The sequence below is a fragment of the Electrona antarctica genome (assembly GCF_951216825.1).
Source record: "Electrona antarctica genome assembly, chromosome: 23".
In the NCBI taxonomy this organism is placed as follows: Eukaryota; Metazoa; Chordata; class Actinopteri; order Myctophiformes; family Myctophidae; genus Electrona; species Electrona antarctica.
Genome location: NC_136804.1, coordinates 21744697 through 21754549, shown reverse-complemented (window position 1 = coordinate 21754549; position 9853 = coordinate 21744697).

The window sequence follows — 9853 nt, the reverse complement described above, 5'->3', positions numbered from 1 at the left end:
TCCATTCCAAGCATTAGTTTTTCACCAAAAACAATCCTTGGGCCAAAAATGGCCATATACGTCATCACAAATGTGATGAGGTCAGTGCACATTTGGGCAAGTGGCTATGGCCGAATTTAGCACAAGGAGTGTTTTTAGTGCAAAACTAATGCTTGGAATGGATTCAGAATCATGAAAACACCCTAGTTTGACAAGCATAATGAAATTTAAAACATTATGCCTTATTATGGTTGTATGGCACACCAACTTTCAGCAGCTGTCAAAACTTCCCCTAGGGTGGTTGAATAGAAACCAATGTGGGATATGTTAGTAGACACCTTTACAAACACATTGGTGAAGAAAGTTCTTGGTAAGAAATGTATTCCCAGATTTGACACATCCCCGACGACGGAGCCTCCTCCCTGGCTATGAGACTGGACAGAACGCCCCCTGTTGGATCAGCTCACACCCTGGCCACTCTGTGCAGATGGCAAGGGATCTTTGTCCCCATACAGGTACACACAGACCATCTCTCCTCTCTATAAGCACCTTGCATTTACCTCCATTTTGTTTTCTGTCGGGTGGAAACCTTGGATGTTCAAGACTACTTTTCAGGAAATGTGAAAAATAGAATGTGTTCCAAATACTCTCATCTCTTACAAAACAAGTCAACAAGATACTGCACTTTTTAATCTTTCAGCATGTATATGAGTCTTCTTTTGTGAACAGCTCAAGTGGCATGACTGAGGTGCTGACATATTTCCATTGCTGACCCAAAGCAAAGGCCAGGGCTGGGTTGGTATGGGTGTTCCATTGTGCAGAGAAGAGGCTTGGGGGCACTTTTGGGTCAAACAACAGTAGTGTGTTGGTGCTAGAGGCCCATTGGCTCTGTGTCTCTCCATTTGATGATGTTTGGCTATAACCCAAACATGATCTGCAGATCAGCTTCCACCAACTTCTTCTAATACCACCTTTTTCTAAACACGTCCTTCTAACACCACCTCCTTCTAACACGTCCTTCTAAAACCACGACCTTCTAACACGTCCTAACACCACCTCTTTCCATGTTGGTGAAAGCTGATCTGCAGAAGACATATGATGATGTGAATTCACTCACTCCCACTGGTACCAGCGCCTGCCTTCTATGCAGGGGTCTTCAATTCCAAATACAAGGATTGGAGTTACAGCCAAACATCCTCAAATGGAGAGACACAGAGCCAAGGGGGCTTGTTTGACCCCAAAGAAGCTTCTTCTCTGCACAATGGAACACCCATACCAACCCAGACCTGGCCTTTGTCGTGTGTCAGCAATGGAAATGCGTCAGTACCTCAGTCATGCCACTTGAACTGTTCACAAAAGACTTGTATACACACTGAAGGGTGAAATAGTGCAGTATCTTGTTGACTGTTTTGGAAGAGATGTCTGCTTCAAGTGCCACAACATTGGACTCAGATTAAGATGAACCTGGCAATTACCTTATGATTATGGACGATTCAGTGCCACAGAGCTTGTGGGTGTCGGGAAGAGTCAAGTAGATGACACCTGATGCAAAGTGAAGAGTCACATATGATACCTGATGAAAGGGGCTTGTCAGATGTACGTGCAGATGTACGTATGTGCATATCACCCAGCTAAGCAGCACAGTCAGTGTAGGTGAAGTCAGGGTTCATATCTACAGGTCACCATGACCACAGCGTCTCCATGCATGAGACATCAGACTTCCCATCTTGTGACTACGACGTCACTACGCTGCCACCACCACTGTGCTGAACCAACGAGGGGATGCCAACGATCTCCTCCACGTGGGTCATCGTCAGCTGACAGCAACATGGATTCATCTCAGCCAATCACAATAGAACAACAACATTCCGCCATCTTTGCTATAATTGTGTTATTCACGGAATAGAAACTTTATCCAGGACTCAGGAACGGACTTTGTAACTATGGAATAACGCTATGTCAAGCCTGGATCTGTAACATCTTTTCACTGAGAATCAATTTGTATAAATTCCACTAAACTTTATAATTCGGCATGGTCTGAATTCCTGCATCTTCCTAATTAGTTTTTAAGGGTCTTTTACCATGGTGTTTTATCCATTGCCTGGATTGTGTTCAGGCTTCAAGGGCTTTTCTAGGATTGGCAAAGGTTACTAAAGGATTTTAACCCATTTTGGGTGGGAACCCCTTTTGGTGTTTTAAAGCATGATGTTATACTTTAGCTATTGAAAAATAGCAGATTCAGATTAATTTGGTTCCATTCAAAGTTCTCTGAAAGGTTTATCCATTGTGCTCCATCTTAAACTGACAGCGCACTATATTTGACAACTACTAAAGTTTTCTAAAATGGTTCTTTAATTACTGCCTTAAACTGACAGTCCTATATTTTAACAATGAATCCATGAATTGAACAAGGTGGACCCTCTTGTAAACAAGTGTAATGCTTAATTGGGTCGTCCACTCACAGTTAACAGTCTTTGTATTGAAATTCAGGACCCTGATGAAGACCGTATAGGTTGAAACATGTCGGTTCAATAAAGTTTCCTCCTTTTAACATTAAGTGTGCCCGGATCTCCTCTTTGTTCTACAGTCTTTGTATTGAGTTTGTGCTTGAAGTGTAATGTAATTCTGCAAACTGTTAATAAATATTTCAATCAAATTCTATAACTATTACCCTAGAGTTGGGTTCTGCTTGACGTTTCTTTCTAAGGGAGGGAGTTTTTTCCCGTTACCACTGTCGCAATATTGCTTGCTCTGGGCGGCTGTCCTTTGCTCTACATGTAAAGTGTCTTGAGACAACTTGTTGTGATTTGACAGTTTAATAAAATGGAATTGAATTGTGTATCAGGCATATATGCATGTGTTCTGACAGGTGGGTGAATATAATTTTGCAGTAAAATTGTACTATAAAACTATATTTGTACTTAAAGTATTTGTACGTATAAAGCTGTTTAATTGTGCTTTAAACCAATGCAAGGGAATGCTTGACGTGTCTCTGTAAAGATGTTTAATTGTTTTGAACCAATGCAAGGGAATGTTGGATGTGTCTCTCTGTAAAGATGTTTAATTGTTTTGAACCAATGCAAGGGAATGTTGTATGTGTCTCGGTATAGCGGATTAATTGTTCTGATGAACTAATGTAAAAATAACAAATGATCTTTTTTTTTTCTTTTTCTTTTAACTCCTGTGTCTATTGTCTGTTTTTGTTAGACACATATTATAACCCACATTCAATACATCATCAATATATATCACCCACATTCAATACATCAACAACAAAGCCAATACGAAACAGGCTGTCTTAAACAACAAAGGGACACTACAAAGTGTGTATATTCTAAACATTTAAAGTACTGTATTTGAAGCCCCTAGTAGTAAATAGTAGTGCAAGTGATAGTTTTTGGTTAAATATGTTTATCGTAATTATTACAGTAAAGATATTGGTTCTGTTCAGAATTTGTCGCGTCATGTCTTTCCACAAAATAATAGAAAGCTCAAAAGGGGCTCGATAAGACAGTTCGATAAGGTGCTAGTTCTGAATAAAAATGAACGAGCTCCATCGCTAGTCCTCCCTCACCAGCACGCTGGCGGGAGCTTCTTCACACCCCGACCAATCTATAAATCTTTGTGCATAGTTCAATTTGAACAAGGCCCTTTGCCTTACCAATCGCCCTATTTAGCTTTATATTCATCGTCTTTGTTCTTAGATAACTTGATTGACTTTGAATGATGCTACAGGATAATAGGCACCACTATAATACGTTCTTTATGCATTTTCTTTCTTGATAAGCACTTTTCTACCTTTTGAGGTTGAAGTAATATTAACGTACAAACATGAGTGATAATTGATTCTTATGCATTCTGTTAGCTGCTTGGTAAGCACACTTTACTAATTTAATTTACTCTCATTTTAGTTATACGAAAGTGTGCTTACCAAGCAGCTGTTTTGAAAGAAATCCCGGAGCTGATTGTGTTAAACACTTAAGCCCTATATATACTTTGAGCGGTCACGACCAGAAGTGAGGAGGCAGAGGCAGAAGATACATCAAACCCCAAAGGTGGGCCCGTAAATGTCAGTGTCCATAACATACATGGTAACAATAAAACCTCCATGCATATCGGCCTTTAATACACCCCACCCTCAGGCGCTACCATCCACAGGGGTGCTCTAGCACATGGGTTCCCAAAGTGGGGTCCGGGGACCCCCAGCGGTCCTTGAGGGAGTTCCAGGGGGTCCCCAGCTAAATTATAGTTAGGAACCAAATTGACCCTTATGGGTATGTAACTCTGAGAGTGTACAAATAGAACCAACGGGTCCATTTGGTTCCATTTGCACACTCTCAGAGTTAAATTAATTAACACTCTTAGCACCGGCCAGAGCCATAACCCGCGGCACCGCGGGTTACCGACAGAGGCCAAACACATACCTCTACTGCACCCTATAAGCATGTGGTCCGAGACCATGGACTATAGCCTGTCACTTTTCCGTGATTTTTACCTTTTTTTCAAATCCTCCGTAATCGTGCAAAATGGCATCCTATAGCATGCGGTCTGTAACAGCCGTTGGCTGTTTTTGGTATTATGTTTGATTAGTAGTGATAAATATGTATGGAGCTAATGCTAGTGTATCCATATATATTTATCAGTATAGGCTGCTTATGAGTTTCCTTGGACATGTTACTGTTTGGCAATTGTCCTCCACAGAAGATGTCCGTCGTGGGCCACTGTCCTGTGGGTGTGACGTAGGCCTGATCATCCGACTCTCCCCATTGGCCAGGCGGTCACGTGACTTTGCTGTCTTCCTGGAGTGTGGGCTTTATAACCACAGTCTGTGGCAACAGCTCTTCGAGTAGCAACGCAGCTCTCCCTGCAGCCGATGCCATGCTCTGTTAAGCCACTTAGTTTGTGTTTCTGTTCTGCTTTGTTTGTGCCTGTGAGAGAGGACGTCTGTTTGGTAGGTGTAAGTTGTAGTTTTTGTCCCTGTATGCTTGTTAGGGTCAGATGTCCGAACTCTGGTCTTTTGTAAGTAACTATATTTACATATGCAAAGCCTTTGTAAATATTCTGATACCCAATATTCTGAGCCTTTGTAGATATATATTTCATTCATTCTGAGCCATTACATATATATCTATTTATTCTGTCATGAGCAAGTCTGTAAATAGCTATTTATTAAATAATTTTACATAAGTGACATCAGTTTCGTCCTTCCAACTATTATGGGCCAAGTTTGCCCCTAGACCAAGAGACCATGGACTATAGCCTGTCGTTTTTCCGTGATTTTCACCTTTTTTTCAAATCGTCCGAAATCGTGAAAAATGGCACACTATAGCATGCGGTCCGAGACCATGGACTATAGCCTGTCGCTTTTCCGTGATTTTCACCTTTTTTTCAAATCCTCCGAAATCGTGAAAAAAAGGCACACTATAGCATGCGGTCCAAGACCATGGACTATAGCCTTTCGTTTTTCTGTGATTTTCACCTTTTTCAAATCCTCCGAAATCGTGAAAAAAAGGCACACTATAGCATGCGGTCCAAGACCATGGACTATAGCCTGTCGCTTTTCCGTGATTTTCACCTTTTTTTCAAATCCTCCGAAATCGTGAAAAAATGGCACCCTATAGCATGCGGTCCGAGACCATGGACTATAGCCTGTCGCTTATCCGTGATTTTCACCTTTCTTTCAAATCATCCGAAATCGTGAAAAAAGGCACACTATAGCATGCGGTCCAAGACCATGGACTATAGCCTGTCGCTTTTCTGTGATTTTCACATTATTTTCAAATCCTCTGAAATCGTGAACAATTGTCACTCTATAGCAATGCGGTCCAAGACCATGGACTATAGCCTTTCTTTTTTCCGTGATTTTCACCTTTTTTTCAAATCCTCCGAAATCGTGAAAAAATGGCACCCTATAGCATGCGGTCCGAGACCATGGACTATAGCCTGTCGCTTATCCGTGATTTTCACCTTTCTTTCAAATCATCCGAAATCGTGAAAAAAGGCACACTATAGCATGCGGTCCGAGACCATGGACTATAGCCTGTCGCTTTTCCGTGATTTTCACCTTTTTTTCAAATCCTCTGAAATCGTGAAAAAATGGCACCCTATAGCATGCGGTCCGAGACCATGGACTATAGCCTGTCGCTTATCCGTGATTTTCACCTTTCTTTCAAATCATCCGAAATCGTGAAAAAAGGCACACTATAGCATGCGGTCCAAGACCATGGACTATAGCCTGTCGCTTTTCCGTGATTTTCACCTTTTTTTTTAAATCCTCTGAAATCGTGAAAAATTGTCACCCTATAGCATGCGGTCCAAGACCATGGACTATATCCTTTCGTTTTTCTGTGATTTTCACCTTTTTTTCAAATCCTCCGAAATCGTGAAAAATGGCACCCTATAGCATGCGTTCCGAGACCATGGACTATAGCCTGTCGCTTTTCCGTGATTTTCACCTTTTTTCAAATCCTCTGAAATTGTGAAAAAAAAGGCACACTATAGCATGCGGTCCAAGGCCTGTCGCTTTTCCTTGATTTTCACTTTTTTTTTAAATCCTCTGAAATCGTGAAAAATTGGCACCCTATAGCATGTGGTTCTTGTGTGTGCCCACGTGCGTGCGCGCGTGCGTGCGTGCGTGCGATAGCATTTTATAGTATGTGGCCCCCACCTTCACTTTATGTAGACTTAGATAGCATTTTATAGCATGTGGCCCCCACCTTCACTTTATGTAGACTTAGATAGCATGTTATAGCATGTGGCCCCCACCTTCACTTTATGTAGACTTAGATAGCATTTTATAGCATGTGGCCCCCACCTTCACTTTATGTAGACTTAGATAGCATGTTATAGCATGTGGCCCCCACCTTATGTAGACTTAGATAGCATGTTATAGCATGTGGCCCCCAGCTTCACTTTATGTAGACTTAGATAGCATGGGGCCCCCTGCTCTACCTCTTGAGCCACAGTCGCCCCTATAGTGATGTATTATTACTATACATATACTATAGATCTTGTCGATATAGACGTAAATTATTTAGTGATGTATTATTACTATAGCCATGTAATCTTTGCACTAGTGTATGGAATAGATGTTTATATATGGCAGGATTAGCCTAAATTGCACTCATTTAGGGGAAATGAGTGCAAACAAGTCTATTGGTACCAGTTACTACACATGTTTAAGCAAACAAGCATCCTTCCATTAATCTATTTGATTCCCACAGAAGAGTAGTTAAGGCCTTGACACATTGTCAGGACCGGGATTCGAACCCAGGACCTTCTGCTTTCCAGGCAGCCTCTCTACCCATTCAGCTGCCTCTTCTCATCAACACAATGATTCTCAAACATCTTCATGTGAAGGACACCCAAATGTATAATAGGTATTTGGCCACAGACCCCCATCTATGATTCAGATAGAAGAGCCTTGTCTGGGTTTGAACCCACAACCTGAGGATCATGTACACAGTGTCTTAACAGAGGGAGCCACCAAGTTCTCTCTAATCATCCACACTTTTAGGGTGTTCTTTGGGTGTCACTCTTTAAAACATGTGTTGGGCAGAAAGACATGAGCTGGACTTGAACCCATGACCTGTGGCTCACATACACAGCAGTTTAACCCAGAGAGCCACCATGCTCCTCCTCTGCTTTGCATCTTTTTCCAGTGTTCTTCTCCAAAACATGCTCCAGCGTGAAAGAAGAATGAACTCAGCTGGGTTTGAACTCACAACCTCTGGCTCACATAGACAGTGTCTTAACACTGGGAGCCACAGAGCTCTCTTTGATTCAGCTCTCTGAGATTCCTCATAGTTTTGCTTCTGTTTTAGGTTGTTCTTCTGGTTGTCACTTCAAATGGGGCCTTGGGATCATATACAGAGCATCTTAACAGCGTTTGCTGTTCCATCTCATGTGTCTTTGATGCTTTTAAGTGTTATCATGGATGTTAGTCAGATACAGAGGAGAAACCATGACAGAACACAGAGAGCCCGGTAGCTCAGTGTGTTACATGGCTGAACACATGATCCAGACGTTGTGGGTTCAAATCCCGCTCTGCTCTTTGCTCTGAAACTTTACTTTGAAGAACGAAGAAGATATAAGCGCCCGGAAATCTCACTCAGTCAGGAGAACGCTGTGGTGGCGCAATGGTTAGAGACCCTACCGCAAGCGGAAAGACTCTACCTGCCCCAGGACTCGAGTTCTCCTACCGGTTGATAAGTCATGGACCATGTATGGGCCCGGGACCATGTATGGGAGTGGGCGGTGTTGCCCCCTGGTGGTCTAGGACAATAAAACGAGGTGGTTATGAAAATAAAATCCAGATCTGGCTGAAATCTTAATAATAGAGGAAGTGAGAGAGAGGAAGGGGGTGTGGATAGAGAGGAAGGGGTGTGACTACAGAGAGGAAGTGAGAGAGAGGAAGGGGGTGTGGCTAGAGAAAGGAAATGAGAGAGAGGAAGGGGGTGTGGCTAGAGAGAGAGAGAGAGAGAGAGAGAGAGAGAGAGAGAGAGAGAGAGAGAGAGAGAGAGAGAGAGAGAGAGCGCGAGCGAGCGAGAGAGCGCGAGAGAGAGAGAGGAAGGGGTGTGACTACAGAGAGGAAGTGAGAGAGAGGAAGGGGTGTGGCTAGAGAAAGGAAATGAGAGAGAGAGAGAGGGGTGTGGCTAGAGAGAGAGAGAGAGAGGAAGTGGGTGTGGCTAGAGAAAGGAAGAGAGAGAGGGGAAGGGGGTGTGGCTAGAGAAAGGAAGAGAGAGAGGGGAAGTGAGAGAGAGGAAGGGGGTGTGGCTAGAGAACGGAAATGAGAGAGAGAGAGGGGTGTGGCTAGAGAGAGAGAGGAAGTGGGTGTGGATAGAGAGGAAGGGGTGTGACTACAGAGAGGAAGTGAGAGAGAGGAAGGGGTGTGGCTAGAGAAAGGAAATGAGAGAGAGGGAAATGAGAGAGAGAGAGAGGGGTGTGGCGAGAGAGAGGGGTGTGGCTAGAGAGAGAGAGCGAGGAAGTGGGTGTGGCTAGAGAAAGGAAGAGAGAGAGGGGAAGTGAGAGAGAGGAAGGGGGTGGCTAGAGAGAGAGAGAGGAAGTGGGTGTGGATAGAGAGGAAGGGGTGTGACTACAGAGAGGAAGTGAGAGAGAGGAAGGGGTGTGGCTAGAGAAAGGAAATGAGAGAGAGAGAGAGAGAGAGAGGGGTGTGGAGAGAGAGAGAGAGGAAGTGGGTGTGGCTAGAGAAAGGAAGAGAGAGAGGGGAAGTGAGAGAGAGGAAGGGGGTGTGGCTAGATAACGGAAATGAGTGAGAGAGAGAGAGAGAGAGAAAGGGGTGTGGCGAGAGAGACAGAGAGACAGACACTAGAGAAGGACGAGAGAAACTAGAGAGAAGAAAGACACTAGAAAAGAAAGAAACTAGAGAGAGAAGGAAGACACTAGAGAGAAACTAGAGAAGAAAGAAAAGAGAGACACTAGAGAAGACACTAGAGAAGGAAGACACTAGAGAGAGAAGAAAGAAACTAGAAGGAGAAGACACTAGAGAAACTAGAGAAGACACTAGAGAAGGAAGACACTAGAGAGAAGGAAGAAACTAGAGAGAGAAGAAAGAAACTAGAAAAGAAAGAAACTAGAGAGAGAAGGAAGAAACTAGAAAAGAAAGAAACTAGAGAGAAACTAGAGAAGACACTAGAGAGAGAAGAAAGAAACTAGAAGGAGAAGACACTAGAGAAGGAAGAAACTAGAGAGAAGAAAGACACTAGAAAAGAAAGAACTAGAGAAGACACTAGAGAAGGAAGAGAGAAACTAGAGAAGGAAGACACTAGAGAGAGAAGAAAGAAACTAGAGAGAGAAGAAAGACACGAGAGAAGAAAGAACTAGAGAAGGAATAGAGAAGAAAGAAAGAGAGAAA